This window comes from Phyllobates terribilis, unplaced genomic scaffold, assembly GCF_046119375.1.
Source record: "Phyllobates terribilis strain yellow unplaced genomic scaffold, ASM4611937v1 Scaffold_5__5_contigs__length_657084704, whole genome shotgun sequence".
Classification (NCBI taxonomy): domain Eukaryota; kingdom Metazoa; phylum Chordata; class Amphibia; order Anura; family Dendrobatidae; genus Phyllobates; species Phyllobates terribilis.
Genome location: NW_027362765.1, coordinates 655608903 through 655630271, shown reverse-complemented (window position 1 = coordinate 655630271; position 21369 = coordinate 655608903). Strand labels below are relative to the sequence as shown.

Sequence of the window (21369 nt, the reverse complement as noted above, 5' to 3'; positions counted from 1 at the left end):
GGTATATAAAGGCTCAGAGCCTATTATGACACGCGCAGCCAGCGTTCCATTGCCACATTCCATCTACTGCAGGCAGGATACCTGGCTGGCTGAATGTCGCTGAGAAGCTCACAGAGACCGCCATAAGCAACAGTTTAACAGAATGCCACAGACTAATCAACCAAACTTTTTGGGTTGGGTTCTCTTTTATAGTCTGCAGGCATTAAATGAAAGAAGTCAGTGTTCCAGCAGAAGGAGACAACGTTTCAGAAAAGGCATTGTAGCAAACCAAAAAAGAAATTTTAAGCGCAGCAGAGTAACCAGCGCACATACCTGTTAGCTCAGGTGAGTTTAAAAGGCTGCTGTTGATAACAAGGGCATTTGCTAAATAGATGGTGTGTGTGCAACAATATACTGAAAGGTCAATTATATTGTGCAGCTTATCTCACCACCTGTAGTTATTTAGGTGAAAGCTCCAAAATGCTTGCCTAATATGTCTGTTTATCCAAAAGGAAGTAAAAAGGGAGAGCTAGAAAGATAGCATTGCATCACATTACATGGCAATGCAATGCACAGTTGCTGAAGTTGAACCAAAATGAGCTTGTAATCTGGCTTCTGCAACTTTGAACATGAAAAATCCAATGAGGAGAAGAAAAGCAAAGCCAAAGAGTCCATCCCAAAATCCGACAAACAAGCAAAATGAACAAAAAACATTGAATTCAATTCTTTCTGATTTTAGAAACTGCATTAAAGAAGGGGTGCACCGGTCCTGGAGATACTGCAATACCAGGTCAATGCGTGGAGTGGACAGAGCAAGCTCTTTTTCCATCTCCCTGTTCTAAAAATCCATTTAATATATGGTCCCCAGATAGGGGACGTATCAGATATTAAACTGATAAGAACAGATACTACACTTGATCTTAGCCAAAGGGCCGAGAAGCGATAACCAGAATTGGTTTCAAACTACGGAGCCACCCAAGGATCCTGAAAAGTCCATTTGTGGAGATGAGCTCCTGGACTCCCTTTAAGAAGACATGTTGTCAACCTCTAGATCCCTTACATGCCTGCACTTTTCGGCTTGCTGCTGCTGCAATCCACGCGTTTTAGATCTGCATAACTCCACCTCTTTAAACACAGCACCTTCACCCCCTGCTGTTCCCACCCGCCTCAACACCGTTGGAAGGGAGGAGAACCAATTAAGGTGGGGGGTGGGGTGGAACGAGCAGCTGTCTACCCTTAGCAGGAGGGCTCCTGATTACATACCTCTCCTGCTGCTGCTGCTGCTGGCTGTCCAGCAGCAGACTGAAGGTGGCTGCTGCTGTGCACAGGTATATAAAGGCTCAGAGCCTATTATGACACGCGCAGCCAGCGTTCCATTGCCACATTCCATCTACTGCAGGCAGGATACCTGGCTGGCTGAATGTCGCTGAGAAGCTCACAGAGACCGCCATAAGCAACAGTTTAACAGAATGCCACAGACTAATCAACCAAACTTTTTGGGTTGGGTTCTCTTTTATAGTCTGCAGGCATTAAATGAAAGAAGTCAGTGTTCCAGCAGAAGGAGACAACGTTTCAGAAAAGGCATTGTAGCAAACCAAAAAAGAAATTTTAAGCGCAGCAGAGTAACCAGCGCACATACCTGTTAGCTCAGGTGAGTTTAAAAGGCTGCTGTTGATAACAAGGGCATTTGCTAAATAGATGGTGTGTGTGCAACAATATACTGAAAGGTCAATTATATTGTGCAGCTTATCTCACCACCTGTAGTTATTTAGGTGAAAGCTCCAAAATGCTTGCCTAATATGTCTGTTTATCCAAAAGGAAGTAAAAAGGGAGAGCTAGAAAGATAGCATTGCATCACATTACATGGCAATGCAATGCACAGTTGCTGAAGTTGAACCAAAATGAGCTTGTAATCTGGCTTCTGCAACTTTGAACATGAAAAATCCAATGAGGAGAAGAAAAGCAAAGCCAAAGAGTCCATCCCAAAATCCGACAAACAAGCAAAATGAACAAAAAACATTGAATTCAATTCTTTCTGATTTTAGAAACTGCATTAAAGAAGGGGTGCACCGGTCCTGGAGATACTGCAATACCAGGTCAATGCGTGGAGTGGACAGAGCAAGCTCTTTTTCCATCTCCCTGTTCTAAAAATCCATTTAATATATGGTCCCCAGATAGGGGACGTATCAGATATTAAACTGATAGGAACAGATACTACACTTGATCTTAGCCAAAAGGCCGAGAAGCGATAACCAGAATTGGTTTCAAACTACGGAGCCACCCAAGGATCCTGAAAAGTCCATTTGTGGAGATGAGCTCCTGGACTCCCGTTAAGAAGACATGTTGTCAACCTCTAGATCCCTTACATGCCTGCACTTTTCGGATTGTTGCTGCTGCAATCCACGCGTTTTAGATCTGCATAACTCCACCTCTTTAAACACAGCACCTTCACCCCCTGCTGTTCCCACCCGCCTCAACACCGTTGGAAGGGAGGAGAACCAATTAAGACGGGGGGTGGGGTGGAACGAGCAGCTGTCTACCCTTAGCAGGAGGGCTCCTGATTACATACCTCTCCTGCTGCTGCTGCTGCTGGCTGTCCAGCAGCAGACTGAAGGTGGCTGCTGCTGTGCACAGGTATATAAAGGCTCAGAGCCTATTATGACACGCGCAGCCAGCGTTCCATTGCCACATTCCATCTACTGCAGGCAGGATACCTGGCTGGCTGAATGTCGCTGAGAAGCTCACAGAGACCGCCATAAGCAACAGTTTAACAGAATGCCACAGACTAATCAACCAAACTTTTTGGGTTGGGTTCTCTTTTATAGTCTGCAGGCATTAAATGAAAGAAGTCAGTGTTCCAGCAGAAGGAGACAACGTTTCAGAAAAGGCATTGTAGCAAACCAAAAAAGAAATTTTAAGCGCAGCAGAGTAACCAGCGCACATACCTGTTAGCTCAGGTGAGTTTAAAAGGCTGCTGTTGATAACAAGGGCATTTGCTAAATAGATGGTGTGTGTGCAACAATATACTGAAAGGTCAATTATATTGTGCAGCTTATCTCACCACCTGTAGTTATTTAGGTGAAAGCTCCTAAATGCTTGCCTAATATGTCTGTTTATCCAAAAGGAAGTAAAAAGGGAGAGCTAGAAAGATAGCATTGCATCACATTACATGGCAATGCAATGCACAGTTGCTGAAGTTGAACCAAAATGAGCTTGTAATCTGGCTAATGCAACTTTGAACATGAAAAATCCAATGAGGAGAAGAAAAGCAAAGCCAAAGAGTCCATCCCAAAATCCGACAAACAAGCAAAATGAACAAAAAACATTGAATTCAATTCTTTCTGATTTTAGAAACTGCATTAAAGAAGGGGTGCACCGGTCCTGGAGATACTGCAATACCAGGTCAATGCGTGGAGTGGACAGAGCAAGCTCTTTTTCCATCTCCCTGTTCTAAAAATCCATTTAATATATGGTCCCCAGATAGGGGACTTATCAGATATTAAACTGATAAGATCAGATACTACACTTGATCTTAGCCAAAAGGCCGAGAAGCGATAACCAGAATTGGTTTCAAACTACGGAGCCACCCAAGGATCCTGAAAAGTCCATTTGTGGAGATGAGCTCCTGGACTCCCGTTAAGAAGACATGTTGTCAACCTCTAGATCCCTTACATGCCTGCACTTTTCGGCTTGCTGCTGCTGCAATCCACGCGTTTTAGATCTGCATAACTCCACCTCTTTAAACACAGCACCTTCACCCCCTGCTGTTCCCACCCGCCTCAACACCGTTGGAAGGGAGGAGAACCAATTAAGGCGGGGGGTGGGGTGGAACGAGCAGCTGTCTACCCTTAGCAGGAGGGCTCCTGATTACATACCTCTCCTGCTGCTGCTGCTGCTGGCTGTCCAGCAGCAGACTGAAGGTGGCTGCTGCTGTGCACAGGTATATAAAGGCTCAGAGCCTATTATGACACGCGCAGCCAGCGTTCCATTGCCACATTCCATCTACTGCAGGCAGTATACCTGGCTGGCTGAATGTCGCTGAGAAGCTCACAGAGACCGCCATAAGCAACAGTTTAACAGAATGCCACAGACTAATCAACCAAACTTTTTGGGTTGGGTTCTCTTTTATAGTCTGCAGGCATTAAATGAAAGAAGTCAGTGTTCCAGCAGAAGGAGACAACGTTTCAGAAAAGGCATTGTAGCAAACCAAAAAAGAAATTTTAAGCGCAGCAGAGTAACCAGCGCACATACCTGTTAGCTCAGGTGAGTTTAAAAGGCTGCTGTTGATAACAAGGGCATTTGCTAAATAGATGGTGTGTGTGCAACAATATACTGAAAGGTCAATTATATTGTGCAGCTTATCTCACCACCTGTAGTTATTTAGGTGAAAGCTCCAAAATGCTTGCCTAATATGTCTGTTTATCCAAAAGGAAGTAAAAAGGGAGAGCTAGAAAGATAGCATTGCATCACATTACATGGCAATGCAATGCACAGTTGCTGAAGTTGAACCAAAATGAGCTTGTAATCTGGCTTCTGCAACTTTGAACATGAAAAATCCAATGAGGAGAAGAAAAGCAAAGCCAAAGAGTCCATCCCAAAATCCGACAAACAAGCAAAATGAACAAAAAACATTGAATTCAATTCTTTCTGATTTTAGAAACTGCATTAAAGAAGGGGTGCACCGGTCCTGGAGATACTGCAATACCAGGTCAATGCGTGGAGTGGACAGAGCAAGCTCTTTTTCCATCTCCCTGTTCTAAAAATCCATTTAATATATGGTCCCCAGATAGGGGACGTATCAGATATTAAACTGATAAGAACAGATACTACACTTGATCTTAGCCAAAAGGCCGAGAAGCGATAACCAGAATTGGTTTCAAACTACGGAGCCACCCAAGGATCCTGAAAAGTCCATTTGTGGAGATGAGCTCCTGGACTCCCGTTAAGAAGACATGTTGTCAACCTCTAGATCCCTTACATGCCTGCACTTTTCGGCTTGCTGCTGCTGCAATCCACGCGTTTTAGATCTGCATAACTCCACCTCTTTAAACACAGCACCTTCACCCCCTGCTGTTCCCACCCGCCTCAACACCGTTGGAAGGGAGGAGAACCAATTAAGGCGGGGGGTGGGGTGGAACGAGCAGCTGTCTACCCTTAGCAGGAGGGCTCCTGATTACATACCTCTCCTGCTGCTGCTGCTGGCTGTCCAGCAGCAGACTGAAGGTGGCTGCTGCTGTGCACAGGTATATAAAGGCTCAGAGCCTATTATGACACGCGCAGCCAGCGTTCCATTGCCACATTCCATCTACTGCAGGCAGGATACCTGGCTGGCTGAATGTCGCTGAGAAGCTCACAGAGACCGCCATAAGCAACAGTTTAACAGAATGCCACAGACTAATCAACCAAACTTTTTGGGTTGGGTTCTCTTTTATAGTCTGCAGGCATTAAATGAAAGAAGTCAGTGTTCCAGCAGAAGGAGACAACGTTTCAGAAAAGGCATTGTAGCAAACCAAAAAAGAAATTTTAAGCGCAGCAGAGTAACCAGCGCACATACCTGTTAGCTCAGGTGAGTTTAAAAGGCTGCTGTTGATAACAAGGGCATTTGCTAAATAGATGGTGTGTGTGCAACAATATACTGAAAGGTCAATTATATTGTGCAGCTTATCTCACCACCTGTAGTTATTTAGGTGAAAGCTCCAAAATGCTTGCCTAATATGTCTGTTTATCCAAAAGGAAGTAAAAAGGGAGAGCTAGAAAGATAGCATTGCATCACATTACATGGCAATGCAATGCACAGTTGCTGAAGTTGAACCAAAATGAGCTTGTAATCTGGCTTCTGCAACTTTGAACATGAAAAATCCAATGAGGAGAAGAAAAGCAAAGCCAAAGAGTCCATCCCAAAATCCGACAAACAAGCAAAATGAACAAAAAACATTGAATTCAATTCTTTCTGATTTTAGAAACTGCATTAAAGAAGGGGTGCACCGGTCCTGGAGATACTGCAATACCAGGTCAATGCGTGGAGTGGACAGAGCAAGCTCTTTTTCCATCTCCCTGTTCTAAAAATCCATTTAATATATGGTCCCCAGATAGGGGACGTATCAGATATTAAACTGATAAGAACAGATACTACACTTGATCTTAGCCAAAGGGCCGAGAAGCGATAACCAGAATTGGTTTCAAACTACGGAGCCACCCAAGGATCCTGAAAAGTCCATTTGTGGAGATGAGCTCCTGGACTCCCGTTAAGAAGACATGTTGTCAACCTCTAGATCCCTTACATGCCTGCACTTTTCGGCTTGCTGCTGCTGCAATCCACGCGTTTTAGATCTGCATAACTCCACCTCTTTAAACACAGCACCTTCACCCCCTGCTGTTCCCACCCGCCTCAACACCGTTGGAAGGGAGGAGAACCAATTAAGGCGGGGGGTGGGGTGGAACGAGCAGCTGTCTACCCTTAGCAGGAGGGCTCCTGATTACATACCTCTCCTGCTGCTGCTGCTGCTGGCTGTCCAGCAGCAGACTGAAGGTGGCTGCTGCTGTGCACAGGTATATAAAGGCTCAGAGCCTATTATGACACGCGCAGCCAGCGTTCCATTGCCACATTCCATCTACTTCAGGCAGGATACCTGGCTGGCTGATTGTCGCTGAGAAGCTCACAGAGACCGCCATAAGCAACAGTTTAACAGAATGCCACAGACTAATCAACCAAACTTTTTGGGTTGGGTTCTCTTTTATAGTCTGCAGGCATTAAATGAAAGAAGTCAGTGTTCCAGCAGAAGAAGACAACGTTTCAGAAAAGGCATTGTAGCAAACCAAAAAAGAAATTTTAAGCGCAGCAGAGTAACCAGCGCACATACCTGTTAGCTCAGGTGAGTTTAAAAGGCTGCTGTTGATAACAAGGGCATTTGCTAAATAGATGGTGTGTGTGCAACAATATACTGAAAGGTCAATTATATTGTGCAGCTTATCTCACCACCTGTAGTTATTTAGGTGAAAGCTCCAAAATGCTTGCCTAATATGTCTGTTTATCCAAAAGGAAGTAAAAAGGGAGAGCTAGAAAGATAGCATTGCATCACATTACATGGCAATGCAATGCACAGTTGCTGAAGTTGAACCAAAATGAGCTTGTAATCTGGCTTCTGCAACTTTGAACATGAAAAATCCAATGAGGAGAAGAAAAGCAAAGCCAAAGAGTCCATCCCAAAATCCGACAAACAAGCAAAATGAACAAAAAACATTGAATTCAATTCTTTCTGCTTTTAGAAACTGCATTAAAGAAGGGGTGCACCGGTCCTGGAGATACTGCAATACCAGGTCAATGCGTGGAGTGGACAGAGCAAGCTCTTTTTCCATCTCCCTGTTCTAAAAATCCATTTAATATATGGTCCCCAGATAGGGGACGTATCAGATATTAAACTGATAAGAACAGATACTACACTTGATCTTAGCCAAAAGGCCGAGAAGCGATAACCAGAATTGGTTTCAAACTACGGAGCCACCCAAGGATCCTGAAAAGTCCATTTGTGGAGATGAGCTCCTGGACTCCCGTTAAGAAGACATGTTGTCAACCTCTAGATCCCTTACATGCCTGCACTTTTCGGCTTGCTGCTGCTGCAATCCACGCGTTTTAGATCTGCATAACTCCACCTCTTTAAACACAGCACCTTCACCCCCTGCTGTTCCCACCCGCCTCAACACCGTTGGAAGGGAGGAGAACCAATTAAGGCGGGGGGTGGGGTGGAACGAGCAGCTGTCTACCCTTAGCAGGAGGGCTCCTGATTACATACCTCTCCTGCTGCTGCTGCTGCTGGCTGTCCAGCAGCAGACTGAAGGTGGCTGCTGCTGTGCACAGGTATATAAAGGCTCAGAGCCTATTATGACACGCGCAGCCAGCGTTCCATTGCCACATTCCATCTACTGCAGGCAGGATACCTGGCTGGCTGATTGTCGCTGAGAAGCTCACAGAGACCGCCATAAGCAACAGTTTAACAGAATGCCACAGGCTAATCAACCAAACTTTTTGGGTTGGGTTCTCTTTTATAGTCTGCAGGCATTAAATGAAAGAAGTCAGTGTTCCAGCAGAAGAAGACAACGTTTCAGAAAAGGCATTGTAGCAAACCAAAAAAGAAATTTTAAGCGCAGCAGAGTAACCAGCGCACATACCTGTTAGCTCAGGTGAGTTTAAAAGGCTGCTGTTGATAACAAGGGCATTTGCTAAATAGATGGTGTGTGTGCAACAATATACTGAAAGGTCAATTATATTGTGCAGCTTTTCTCACCACCAGTAGTTATTTAGGTGAAAGCTCCAAAATGCTTGCCTAATATGTCTGTTTATCCAAAAGGAAGTAAAAAGGGAGAGCTAGAAAGATAGCATTGCATCACATTACATGGCAATGCAATGCACAGTTGCTGAAGTTGAACCAAAATGAGCTTGTAATCTGGCTTCTGCAACTTTGAACATGAAAAATCCAATGAGGAGAAGAAAAGCAAAGCCAAAGAGTCCATCCCAAAATCCGACAAACAAGCAAAATGAACAAAAAACATTGAATTCAATTCTTTCTGCTTTTAGAAACTGCATTAAAGAAGGGGTGCACCGGTCCTGGAGATACTGCAATACCAGGTCAATGCGTGGAGTGGACAGAGCAAGCTCTTTTTCCATCTCCCTGTTCTAAAAATCCATTTAATATATGGTCCCCAGATAGGGGACGTATCAGATATTAAACTGATAAGAACAGATACTACACTTGATCTTAGCCAAAAGGCCGAGAAGCGATAACCAGAATTGGTTTCAAACTACGGAGCCACCCAAGGATCCTGAAAAGTCCATTTGTGGAGATGAGCTCCTGGACTCCCGTTAAGAAGACATGTTGTCAACCTCTAGATCCCTTACATGCCTGCACTTTTCGGCTTGCTGCTGCTGCAATCCACGCGTTTTAGATCTGCATAACTCCACCTCTTTAAACACAGCACCTTCACCCCCTGCTGTTCCCACCCGCCTCAACACCATTGGAAGGGAGGAGAACCAATTAAGGCGGGGGGTGGGGTGGAACGAGCAGCTGTCTACCCTTAGCAGGAGGGCTCCTGATTACATACCTCTCCTGCTGCTGCTGCTGCTGGCTGTCCAGCAGCAGACTGAAGGTGGCTGCTGCTGTGCACAGGTATATAAAGGCTCAGAGCCTATTATGACACGCGCAGCCAGCGTTCCATTGCCACATTCCATCTACTGCAGGCAGGATACCTGGCTGGCTGAATGTCGCTGAGAAGCTCACAGAGACCGCCATAAGCAACAGTTTAACAGAATGCCACAGACTAATCAACCAAACTTTTTGGGTTGGGTTCTCTTTTATAGTCTGCAGGCATTAAATGAAAGAAGTCAGTGTTCCAGCAGAAGGAGACGTTTCAGAAAAGGCATTGTAGCAAACCAAAAAAGAAATTTTAAGCGCAGCAGAGTAACCAGCGCACATACCTGTTAGCTCAGGTGAGTTTAAAAGGCTGCTGTTGATAACAAGGGCATTTGCTAAATAGATGGTGTGTGTGCAACAATATACTGAAAGGTCAATTATATTGTGCAGCTTATCTCACCACCTGTAGTTATTTAGGTGAAAGCTCCAAAATGCTTGCCTAATATGTCTGTTTATCCAAAAGGAAGTAAAAAGGGAGAGCTAGAAAGATAGCATTGCATCACATTACATGGCAATGCAATGCACAGTTGCTGAAGTTGAACCAAAATGAGCTTGTAATCTGGCTTCTGCAACTTTGAACATGAAAAATCCAATGAGGAGAAGAAAAGCAAAGCCAAAGAGTCCATCCCAAAATCCGACAAACAAGCAAAATGAACAAAAAACATTGAATTCAATTCTTTCTGATTTTAGAAACTGCATTAAAGAAGGGGTGCACCGGTCCTGGAGATACTGCAATACCAGGTCAATGCGTGGAGTGGACAGAGCAAGCTCTTTTTCCATCTCCCTGTTCTAAAAATCCATTTAATATATGGTCCCCAGATAGGGGACGTATCAGATATTAAACTGATAAGAACAGATTTTTTTTTTTTTTTTTTTTTTTTCCCATAACACTCAGATTACAAGTACCATCTCGATTCCATACTTCTGAAAACGGTGATGGACCAAATCCATCATCGTGTCATTTTAAAACAAAAAAACATTATTTAATGCATATACAAAAAAAACAAAACAACAACCAGTATTTCCTCTCAGACACATAATATATAGAGGAAGGAAACAAAACACATTACTGCATTCCTCCCTTCAACGCATAATATGTTAGATACTCCAACAGTCCTTTCTCTTGCGAGAAAGATTCAAAGTTTGTATTCACATAATCTATCCATGTCCTTCCCACCTTATAGGTTTCAAAAAACCTCTCTTTATTTGCCTTCACACTTGCGATTACCTTTGGAAAAAAAGCTTCAAAACACACACCACTTCCCTTCATTTCCGCAATTCCTTTTTTAACTTTGTCCATTTCTTTATCAGCTTCCTCCTCTTCTGTTTGCCTCTGAACCTCTACCGTCTTCTTTTTTTCTTTCTTTTCTGCCTTTGCACTTTCCATCTTCTCCTTATTACTCTTTCTCTTTGGGCATTCCTTAAACCTATGCCCAATTTCCATACACAGGTTACACTTATTCCTTTCTACTGGACATGATTTAGAAACATGTCCTTCCGCTTTACACTTCCAACACTTTTCTGCAGTACAGTCTTCACGTTTATGACCATATACCTCACAAATTGAACAAAAGGAATCCATCCCATTAAAGAATAAATTCCCACTTACTTTACCAAGCTTAAACCTTTGAGGCGGGTAGGAAAAACTCCTATCCTTGTTCATGTTAAATTCCACAAAAAATTTCCACTTTCCCGTCCATACTCCGAATTCATTCATTACTTTACCTTTTGATACTACAGACTTGGCAAAACCACTCAAAAACGTGACAATGTCCTCTTCTGGAACCAGTGGTGAAAACATCTTCACTGTCACCATCTTTTCACTACTAAATACGTGACGTTGAAACCGAATTCCAACAAACTTCTCATGTCTCAATTCATCAAAAGAATCCATATAGTTCTCCAAAATCTTCCTAGACTCAAAAAACACGTCATAGACACCCTTTTGGGGATAATCCATAACTGCCACGATGTCTTCTTTTTTCACCTTTGCGACACCCAAGATGATCTCCTTCATAATAAACCGAAAGTCCTTAACCTTCTGACAGTCTCTCCGGACAAAAATCCGGAAAGCGGTCTCCACACGTGCATGTTCTGGAACCTCCAACTTCGGCCACAACTCCGCCTCTGTTGCCATGATTCTCCAACAGAATGAGCGTAATCTCCACTCCAACACACAGAAGGAGCGAGTATGATCACTTCCCGTTGTCTGGGGACTAAGCCGACACGCCTATAGCAGCAAGGGGGTGAAGTCCCCACAATTAAGTAAGGACGATCCACCAAGGCCGAAGAGCCAGGTACCCCAGACACCTCCAACCAAAACCAAGGCAGCAATCGCTAAATCACTGCACTTGATCTTAGCCAAAAGGCCGAGAAGCGATAACCAGAATTGGTTTCAAACTACGGAGCCACCCAAGGATCCTGAAAAGTCCATTTGTGGAGATGAGCTCCTGGACTCCCGTTAAGAAGACATGTTGTCAACCTCTAGATCCCTTACATGCCTGCACTTTTCGGCTTGCTGCTGCTGCAATCCACGCGTTTTAGATCTGCATAACTCCACCTCTTTAAACACAGCACCTTCACCCCCTGCTGTTCCCACCCGCCTCAACACCGTTGGAAGGGAGGAGAACCAATTAAGGCGGGGGGTGGGGTGGAACAAGCAGCTGTCTACCCTTAGCAGGAGGGCTCCTGATTACATACCTCTCCTGCTGCTGCTGCTGCTGGCTGTCCAGCAGCAGACTGAAGGTGGCTGCTGCTGTGCACAGGTATATAAAGGCTCAGAGCCTATTATGACACGCGCAGCCAGCGTTCCATTGCCACATTCCATCTACTGCAGGCAGGATACCTGGCTGGCTGAATGTCGCTGAGAAGCTCACAGAGACCGCCATAAGCAACAGTTTAACAGAATGCCACAGACTAATCAACCAAACTTTTTGGGTTGGGTTCTCTTTTATAGTCTGCAGGCATTAAATGAAAGAAGTCAGTGTTCCAGCAGAAGGAGACAACGTTTCAGAAAAGGCATTGTAGCAAACCAAAAAAGAAATTTTAAGCGCAGCAGAGTAACCAGCGCACATACCTGTTAGCTCAGGTGAGTTTAAAAGGCTGCTGTTGATAACAAGGGCATTTGCTAAATAGATGGTGTGTGTGCAACAATATACTGAAAGGTCAATTATATTGTGCAGCTTATCTCACCACCTGTAGTTATTTAGGTGAAAGCTCCAAAATGCTTGCCTAATATGTCTGTTTATCCAAAAGGAAGTAAAAAGGGAGAGCTAGAAAGATAGCATTGCATCACATTACATGGCAATGCAATGCACAGTTGCTGAAGTTGAACCAAAATGAGCTTGTAATCTGGCTTCTGCAACTTTGAACATGAAAAATCCAATGAGGAGAAGAAAAGCAAAGCCAAAGAGTCCATCCCAAAATCCGACAAACAAGCAAAATGAACAAAAAACATTGAATTCAATTCTTTCTGATTTTAGAAACTGCATTAAAGAAGGGGTGCACCGGTCCTGGAGATACTGCAATACCAGGTCAATGCGTGGAGTGGACAGAGCAAGCTCTTTTTCCATCTCCCTGTTCTAAAAATCCATTTAATATATGGTCCCCAGATAGGGGACGTATCAGATATTAAACTGATAAGAACAGATAAGGTTTCAACATAAATTTATTCAGATATAAAAAAGTACAAAAACACATTATTCTTATTTACAGCGTTAATAGAGCTCTTTCCACAGATATTATTAGTACAAAATAGTATTCCACATGTAAAAACACCATCTTCTATTCGCTTCGTGTTTACCCACATCTTTGACATCTTTCAAATAATAAATATACATTTCGCTAAAAACCATTCTAATACAATCATTGATGGAAATACAGTCACGTTTGAACAACAAAATATTCCTCACTTTCCACATAGCACTTTTTGCACAATTTATTATACACCAGCATATTTTGGTTTGATGTAAAGTTGGGCAATTAAAAAGTCCGTATAAAACATATTCGTGACAAAAGTCTTTCAGACCACAAACCCATTTCAAAAGCACCCCCAGTCTCCGCCAAAGTTCTTGCGCATAAAAACAGTTCCAAAACAGATGTAAAACCGTCTCATCACTTCCACACGAGTCTCTAGGACATTTTGCCCGCGCCGCCAGGCCTCTCCTGTGCTGAAAGTCTCTAGTTGGGAGGCACTGGTGGACGGACATCCAGGCAAGGTCTTTATGAATATTTGCGAGAAACTTTCCAAACACATTCCTCCAGACTCGCTTGGATCTGCTCCAGGAAAAGTTGATTACTTCAGATACTCTTTCTTCCCTTCTCAGATGAGTTATCAATTTCCTTCGGTCTTGAAGAATATCAGTATCCAAGTCTCTTAATTTATAATTTCTACATACTTTCTCTAAGATGATAAGATGCTTTGGGGGACATAATAAAACAGGCGAAGATAAGGATGGCCGTAGCCATCTCTTAAAAACATAACCACAAGTATATTTTAAAAACAGACTAAAAACACTGTTAGAATTAAGAAGCTTAAAACAGAAACAGAAGAAATTTATATACAAAAACATGCTCAAATCCGGGACATCCTTTCCACCATTTTGATGCCTTTTATACATTTCTGTGCGTTTTACTTTTTCCATCTTCGAGCCCCAAATAAATATAAACATGCAGCGAGTCAGCTTTTTGAGCATTAAGTCGGAGGGAGGGTACACAATTGCAACATATAACATCATTGGCAATAATACAGACTTAATAATTAGAACTTTCCCTTCGATTGACAAACTACGCAAATTCCAAAAGGATAGTTTCTTCACCATTTTCTCCTGGACCTCCCCCCAACTCACAACCCCGTCATTTTCTTTATTAAAAGTAATGCCCAAAATTTTAACTTTATCACACTTCATTTTGACTGCTGGTAGGTCCACTGTATCCCAGGAACCAATTGTCAAACACTCAGTTTTATTAAAATTCAACTTAAAACCTGAAGCCTGACTAAAAAAACTGGTACACCTCACCACCCTCCGGAGGGAAGCAGGATCCGTGCAGATGGCAGTAACATCGTCCATATACCCGAAGACTTTAATTTGGGCCCCCCCTCCACCCGGAACAGGGACCCCACGGATCACTTTATCTTTCCTAATTTGGCATAATAAAGGCTCCATAGCACAAATAAACAGGATCGGGGACAAAGGGCAGCCCTGCTTCACTCCGGATTCCAGCGGTATTTCACCTGTTAAGAAGCCATTAACAGAGATTTGACAATATGAATCTTTATACAAAATCTTAATTAGAGACATGATAAAATCCGGGATCGCCATCTTCTTTAAAACACTAAAAAGATACTTGTGCGATACCCTGTCGAACGCCTTCTCAAAGTCCAGCGCCAACAGGGCTAAATTCTGACCACGATCCCTAGTATACCATATTGCATCTCTTATGACATTTAACACCTCCGCAATACTCCTTCCCGGTACACCACAAACTTGTTCTGGTTGTATCAACTTATCAATTATCATTTTAAGCCGGCATGCAATAAATTTGGCTAATACTTTATAATCCATGTTGAGGAGGGTGATAGGCCTCCAATTTGCAAGGTCCTCACGAGCCCCTTTCTTTTTAAAGATCAAGGACACTATTCCCCTCCTCCATCCCTTGGGCAACCGTTTACACTTAAAAACCTCCTTAAAAAGTGCTAAAAGATCATCCTTTAAAATATCCCAGAAAGTCAGATAAAATTCGACGGGGAGACCGTCTGCTCCCGGAGCTTTGCCCTTTGAAAAACTTTTAAAAATGTTAAAAAGTTCCTCTAAGCTAAAATCCCGTATTAAAAACTCCTGATCTGACTGATTCAACTTAAAATCTAGGACATTAAGAGCATCTTGTAAAAAGGAATCATCCACACTTTTCTCACTAAAAAGGAGTCGGTAAAAATCAAAAGCCACGTTCTTCATGCCCTGTATAGTGGATTCTTCACCTAAACAAGTAATCGCATCTTTCCTCTCCATTGCTTTTTTAAAAAAGAAGCGTGTACATTTTTCATCTTCTTCTAACTGCTTTACCTTTGAATTAAAAATAACCTCTCTCCCCTTCTGCTCCAAAAGTGTATGTATTTCTGCTTTTAGGCTGACAATGTCTTCCTCCACCTCCAACCCAATCTCTTTAAATTTATAAAGTGTCTGCAGCCTAGTATTTAGATTTGAGAAAAATTGTTTTTTCTGTCTTGATTTCTTCCTCCCTGCCGTGATAAAAAAAAGCCTAATTTTATTTTTAATCTTTTCCCACCAAGACAACATTTTTATATAAGGAGGCCTTTGTTGTCTCCATTCCTGGTAGGCTGTACAAAAATCCGACCTTATCTGAGGATCCTCCAGCAGATGTGTCCCCAAACGCCACAGTCCTTTGTTTATTCTCTGCTCTCCTTGGTATTCTAACTGTAATTTTAACATTTTGTGATCGGAAAATAAATTAGACATTAGATCAAACATCACCGGCTTAAAATCCACAGATAAAAACATAAAATCGATCCTAGAGGCCACTCCCCGACCGGACCATGTAAATCCAGGGTCCGTCGGTGAAAGAGACCTCCAGGCATCGCATAGCTTAAAATCAGTTTGAAAATTTTTTAGCAGAAAACATGACTTATCCAACTTACGGAGAGGGTCCCCTCCTACTCGTTGTTCGCCGACACTAAGGCAGTTGAAATCCCCACCTATCAGGAGGGGAGAAGACCCAACACAAAATACAGGCAAAATTTCAAACAATTGGATGCGCTCTTGCTTGTCGGGAGGAGCATACACATTAATTATGCGAAAACTAAAATTATTAATATGCAAATGTACTAACATTGCCCTGCCTGGTGTAATCTCTGTAACAGAGGAAAACACGATGTTATTACCACGACAGAGCAAACCCACTCCAGCAGACCTATTCACATTTGAGCCGGACCACACTGACGGTCCCGACTTCCAATCCTTTTTAAGCTCGTCATAATTAATTGAGTGTTGTAGTCCACATTCCTGCAATAAACACACATCAAAGTCTAAAGTCTCTAAATATTGAAAAAGAGCAGCCCTGCGAACAGGGCTCTTTAAAGATCTCACATTCAGTGAGAGGCATTTTATGGACGGCATTAAAGTCAAGGTGGGAGGGAGTCATCCAGAATCATCTTGACCTGTTCAGGACTATGATCCAACAGTGCCTCCAAGATCCCTGACTCCGGGGAAAAGGAAATGTTCATTGGATCCGAGGCAGTGACCGGGTATCCAGCTCCTGCTCCCTGCAGCCACAAATCACCGACACCCAAGGAAACATCCGGTGAATCCGGACAGACATCCGCACGCATCTTTTTCCCGCTGGGTTCAGGTAGGTCACTAGTGCAATCTTCTCCCACTACTGCCTCATGGTCTCTCTTCTCGAGGTCGTCACCTAGGGAAAAACACACTGCGTCCTGCTGGCTCGACACTTGAATAGCATCTGGGGCCTTCGCAGCAGGGCCCACCAGTGCCAACATACTGGGGGCACCCTGCTCCAGCACACCAGAAACACACACATCTTCAGGGGCCATCGACACAGAGACACCCTCCCGAACAGAAGAGCATCCCTGCTCCGGTCCCTGGACGGACCGCCCATAGTCCCCTTTTTGCGGGGGCTTCTTCTTTGCCACCTCCACTACAGAGGGGCCAGTAGAGCTTAGCTCAGTCCTGTCAAGGGGATCCTCCCCGACGGACACTGAGGGGCGAGCTAGAGATTGTCTTCGCCAGGGACCCCCAGTTGCCTCTGCATATGTCCGTACCTTGGTTCTCTGGGGGCAACTCCGGAATACATGTCCATCCTCCCCGCACAGATTACACTGTTTCTTGTGAGGACAGTCTTTCGTCAAGTGTCCATACTGGCTGCAATTATTACAACGGGCAGCCCTCCTCTCCTGGCAAGCGTCTTGGGTATGCCCCATTGTGCCACAATTCCTACAATACAAGGGCATACCTTGATAGAAGAGGTATCCTCGGCTCTTCCCGATTGTGAAGGTGGAGGGAGGGTGCTGTGTTCCTCCGACTCCCGTTGGATCCTTCTTTAATCGTGCCAGGAACCTCCGCTTCCCACACCAAAAATTAACTGCATTTTTAATTTTTCCTAAAAAGGACACGTCATCGCAATAGCGACGCAAGAAAGTCAAAATATCCAGCACTTCCACAAAAGGGTTAGGGAAGTGAACCACAATCTGGACTTCTTCATAAACAAATAATAAGGAAAAAATCAAACCTTCCATTTCGTCCATGTGGCTATTTTCGTTCACTTTCTGGACCAGTTGTTGGCAGCACCCTTGACTCCTAAAAGTGATGGTGTAGGTACCTTTCGATTCGTTGTCCTGGAAGCAGAAGATGTCCTCTCTACTAAATCCCAGAAGTCCAAGAAGGATGATGTTGCAAACATACTGGATGTTTTTCTCACAGCGAAACTTCTCCAAAACGTCAATTCGCACTGTATTTCTCATCCGGGGTTCACCCGATGCATATGACAGCACAGCCGGCATCTCTTCCAAAAAAAGTACGCCAACTACGGAAAGAAAAAAAAGGCATATGCCTTTTTAGGGGATCACTTCCCGTTGCTCCCGGACTAAGCCTCTCTCCCTATAGCAGCAGGGGGGTGAAGTCCCTCCGAAGAGGAACGATCCCCCCAGGCCGAGAGAGAGGGTACCGGAAGCACCCAGATAGACAACAACCAAACAGACAAGCTGTAAGATCGAAGCCAAAAGGCCGAGAAGCGATAACCAGAATTGGTTTCAAACTACGGAGCCACCCAAGGATCCTGAAAAGTCCATTTGTGGAGATGAGCTCCTGGACTCCCGTTAAGAAGACATGTTGTCAACCTCTAGATCCCTTACATGCCTGCACTTTTCGGCTTGCTGCTGCTGCAATCCACGCGTTTTAGATCTGCATAACTCCACCTCTTTAAACACAGCACCTTCACCCCCTGCTGTTCCCACCCGCCTCAACACCGTTGGAAGGGAGGAGAACCAATTAAGGCGGGGGGTGGGGTGGAACGAGCAGCTGTCTACCCTTAGCAGGAGGGCTCCTGATTACATACCACTCCTGCTGCTGCTGCTGCTGGCTGTCCAGCAGCAGACTGAAGGTGGCTGCTGCTGTGCACAGGTATATAAAGGCTCAGAGCCTATTATGACACGCGCAGCCAGCGTTCCATTGCCACATTCCATCTACTGCAGGCAGGATACCTGGCTGGCTGAATGTCGCTGAGAAGCTCACAGAGACCGCCATAAGCAACAGTTTAACAGAATGCCACAGACTAATCAACCAAACTTTTTGGGTTGGGTTCTCTTTTATAGTCTGCAGGCATTAAATGAAAGAAGTCAATGTTCCAGCAGAAGGAGACAACGTTTCAGAAAAGGCATTGTAGCAAACCAAAAAAGAAATTTTAAGCGCAGCAGAGTAACCAGCGCACATACCTGTTAGCTCAGGTGAGTTTAAAAGGCTGCTGTTGATAACAAGGGCATTTGCTAAATAGATGGTGTGTGTGCAACAATATACTGAAAGGTCAATTATATTGTGCAGCTTATCTCACCACCTGTAGTTATTTAGGTGAAAGCTCCAAAATGCTTGCCTAATATGTCTGTTTATCCAAAAGGAAGTAAAAAGGGAGAGCTAGAAAGATAGCATTGCATCACATTACATGGCAATGCAATGCACAGTTGCTGAAGTTGAACCAAAATGAGCTTGTAATCTGGCTTCTGCAACTTTGAACATGAAAAATCCAATGAGGAGAAGAAAAGCAAAGCCAAAGAGTCCATCCCAAAATCCGACAAACAAGCAAAATGAACAAAAAACATTGAATTCAATTCTTTCTGATTTTAGAAACTGCATTAAAGAAGGGGTGCACCGGTCCTGGAGATACTGCAATACCAGGTCAATGCGTGGAGTGGACAGAGCAAGCTTTTTTTCCATCTCCCTGTTCTAAAAATCCATTTAATATATGGTCCCCAGATAGGGGACGTATCAGATATTAAACTGATAAGAACAGATACTACACTTGATCTTAGCCAAAAAGCCGAGAAGCGATAACCAGAATTGGTTTCAAACTACGGAGCCACCCAAGGATCCTGAAAAGTCCATTTGTGGAGATGAGCTCCTGGACTCCCGTTAAGAAGACATGTTGTCAACCTCTAGATCCCTTACATGCCTGCACTTTTCGGCTTGCTGCTGCTGCAATCCACGCGTTTTAGATCTGCATAACTCCACCTCTTTAAACACAGCACCTTCACCCCCTGCTGTTCCCACCCGCCTCAACACCGTTGGAAGGGAGGAGAACCAATTAAGGCGGGGGGTGGGGTGGAACGAGCAGCTGTCTACCCTTAGCAGGAGGGCTCCTGATTACATACCTCTCCTGCTGCTGCTGCTGCTGGCTGTCCAGCAGCAGACTGAAGGTGGCTGCTGCTGTGCACAGGTATATAAAGGCTCAGAGCCTATTATGACACGCGCAGCCAGCGTTCCATTGCCACATTCCATCTACTGCAGGCAGGATACCTGGCTGGCTGAATGTCGCTGAGAAGCTCACAGAGACCGCCATAAGCAACAGTTTAACAGAATGCCACAGACTAATCAACCAAACTTTTTGGGTTGGGTTCTCTTTTATAGTCTGCAGGCATTAAATGAAAGAAGTCAGTGTTCCAGCAGAAGGAGACAACGTTTCAGAAAAGGCATTGTAGCAAACCAAAAAAGAAATTTTAAGCGCAGCAGAGTAACCAGCGCACATACCTGTTAGCTCAGGTGAGTTTAAAAGGCTGCTGTTGATAACAAGGGCATTTGCTAAATAGATGGTGTGTGTGCAACAATATACTGAAAGGTCAATTATATTGTGCAGCTTATCTCACCACCTGTAGTTATTTAGGTGAAAGCTCCAAAATGCTTGCCTAATATGTCTGTTTATCCAAAAGGAAGTAAAAAGGGAGAGCTAGAAAGATAGCATTGCATCACATTACATGGCAATGCAATGCACAGTTGCTGAAGTTGAACCAAAATGAGCTTGTAATCTGGCTTCTGCAACTTTGAACATGAAAAATCCAATGAGGAGAAGAAAAGCAAAGCCAAAGAGTCCATCCCAAAATCCGACAAACAAGCAAAATGAACAAAAAACATTGAATTCAATTCTTTCTGATTTTAGAAACTGCATTAAAGAAGGGGTGCACCGGTCCTGGAGATACTGCAATACCAGGTCAATGCGTGGAGTGGACAGAGCAAGCTTTTTTTCCATCTCCCTGTTCTAAAAATCCATTTAATATATGGTCCCCAGATAGGGGACGTATCAGATATTAAACTGATAAGAACAGATACTACACTTGATCTTAGCCAAAAGGCCGAGAAGCGATAACCAGAATTGGTTTCAAACTACGGAGCCACCCAAGGATCCTGAAAAGTCCATTTGAGGAGATGAGCTCCTGGACTCCCGTTAAGAAGACATGTTGTCAACCTCTAGATCCCTTACATGCCTGCACTTTTCGGCTTGCTGCTGCTGCAATCCACGCGTTTTAGATCTGCATAACTCCACCTCTTTAAACACAGCACCTTCACCCCCTGCTGTTCCCACCCGCCTCAACACCGTTGGAAGGGAGGAGAACCAATTAAGGCGGGGGGTGGGGTGGAACGAGCAGCTGTCTACCCTTAGCAGGAGGGCTCCTGATTACATACCTCTCCTGCTGCTGCTGCTGCTGGCTGTTCAGCAGCAGACTGAAGGTGGCTGCTGCTGTGCACAGGTATATAAAGGCTCAGAGCCTATTATGACACGTGCAGCCAGCGTTCCATTGCCACATTCCATCTACTGCAGGCAGGATACCTGGCTGGCTGAATGTCGCTGAGAAGCTCACAGAGACCGCCATAAGCAACAGTTTAACAGAATGCCACAGACTAATCAACCAAACTTTTTGGGTTGGGTTCTCTTTTATAGTCTGCAGGCATTAATTGAAAGAAGTCAGTTTTACAGCAGAAGGAGACAACGTTTCAGAAAAGGCATTGTAGCAAACCAAAAAAGAAATTTTAAGCGCAGCAGAGTAACCAGCGCACATACCTGTTAGCTCAGGTGAGTTTAAAAGGCTGCTGTTGATAACAAGGGCATTTGCTAAATAGATGGTGTGTGTGCAACAATATACTGAAAGGTCAATTATATTGTGCAGCTTATCTCACCACCTGTAGTTATT

At 44.0% G+C, this 21369-nt stretch overlaps 11 non-coding genes across 11 annotated transcripts; all 11 read right to left on the bottom strand.

Annotated features, from left to right (window-relative positions):
• Positions 1-732: 732 nt before the first annotated feature.
• On the bottom strand, positions 733-923 carry LOC141149634 (U2 spliceosomal RNA). Its single transcript, XR_012245925.1, has one exon. It is a non-coding gene; the product is annotated as a U2 spliceosomal RNA (small nuclear RNA).
• A 1115-nt stretch (positions 924-2038) lies between these two features.
• Positions 2039-2229, bottom strand: LOC141149868 (U2 spliceosomal RNA). The gene has a single exon (XR_012246149.1). It is a non-coding gene; the product is annotated as a U2 spliceosomal RNA (small nuclear RNA).
• Positions 2230-3344: 1115 nt separating this feature from the next.
• LOC141149970 (U2 spliceosomal RNA) lies at positions 3345-3535 on the bottom strand. The gene has a single exon (XR_012246245.1). It is a non-coding gene; the product is annotated as a U2 spliceosomal RNA (small nuclear RNA).
• A 1115-nt stretch (positions 3536-4650) lies between these two features.
• LOC141149306 (U2 spliceosomal RNA) lies at positions 4651-4841 on the bottom strand. Its single transcript, XR_012245609.1, has one exon. It is a non-coding gene; the product is annotated as a U2 spliceosomal RNA (small nuclear RNA).
• A 1112-nt stretch (positions 4842-5953) lies between these two features.
• LOC141149633 (U2 spliceosomal RNA) lies at positions 5954-6144 on the bottom strand. Its single transcript, XR_012245924.1, has one exon. It is a non-coding gene; the product is annotated as a U2 spliceosomal RNA (small nuclear RNA).
• A 1115-nt stretch (positions 6145-7259) lies between these two features.
• On the bottom strand, positions 7260-7450 carry LOC141149305 (U2 spliceosomal RNA). Its single transcript, XR_012245608.1, has one exon. It is a non-coding gene; the product is annotated as a U2 spliceosomal RNA (small nuclear RNA).
• A 1115-nt stretch (positions 7451-8565) lies between these two features.
• On the bottom strand, positions 8566-8756 carry LOC141149304 (U2 spliceosomal RNA). The gene has a single exon (XR_012245607.1). It is a non-coding gene; the product is annotated as a U2 spliceosomal RNA (small nuclear RNA).
• A 1112-nt stretch (positions 8757-9868) lies between these two features.
• Positions 9869-10061, bottom strand: LOC141150751 (U2 spliceosomal RNA). The gene has a single exon (XR_012246872.1). It is a non-coding gene; the product is annotated as a U2 spliceosomal RNA (small nuclear RNA).
• A 2599-nt stretch (positions 10062-12660) lies between these two features.
• On the bottom strand, positions 12661-12843 carry LOC141150397 (U2 spliceosomal RNA). The gene has a single exon (XR_012246609.1). It is a non-coding gene; the product is annotated as a U2 spliceosomal RNA (small nuclear RNA).
• Positions 12844-19047: 6204 nt separating this feature from the next.
• On the bottom strand, positions 19048-19238 carry LOC141150034 (U2 spliceosomal RNA). Its single transcript, XR_012246307.1, has one exon. It is a non-coding gene; the product is annotated as a U2 spliceosomal RNA (small nuclear RNA).
• Positions 19239-20353: 1115 nt separating this feature from the next.
• On the bottom strand, positions 20354-20544 carry LOC141149767 (U2 spliceosomal RNA). The gene has a single exon (XR_012246053.1). It is a non-coding gene; the product is annotated as a U2 spliceosomal RNA (small nuclear RNA).
• Between the last annotated feature and the right edge of the window lie 825 nt (positions 20545-21369).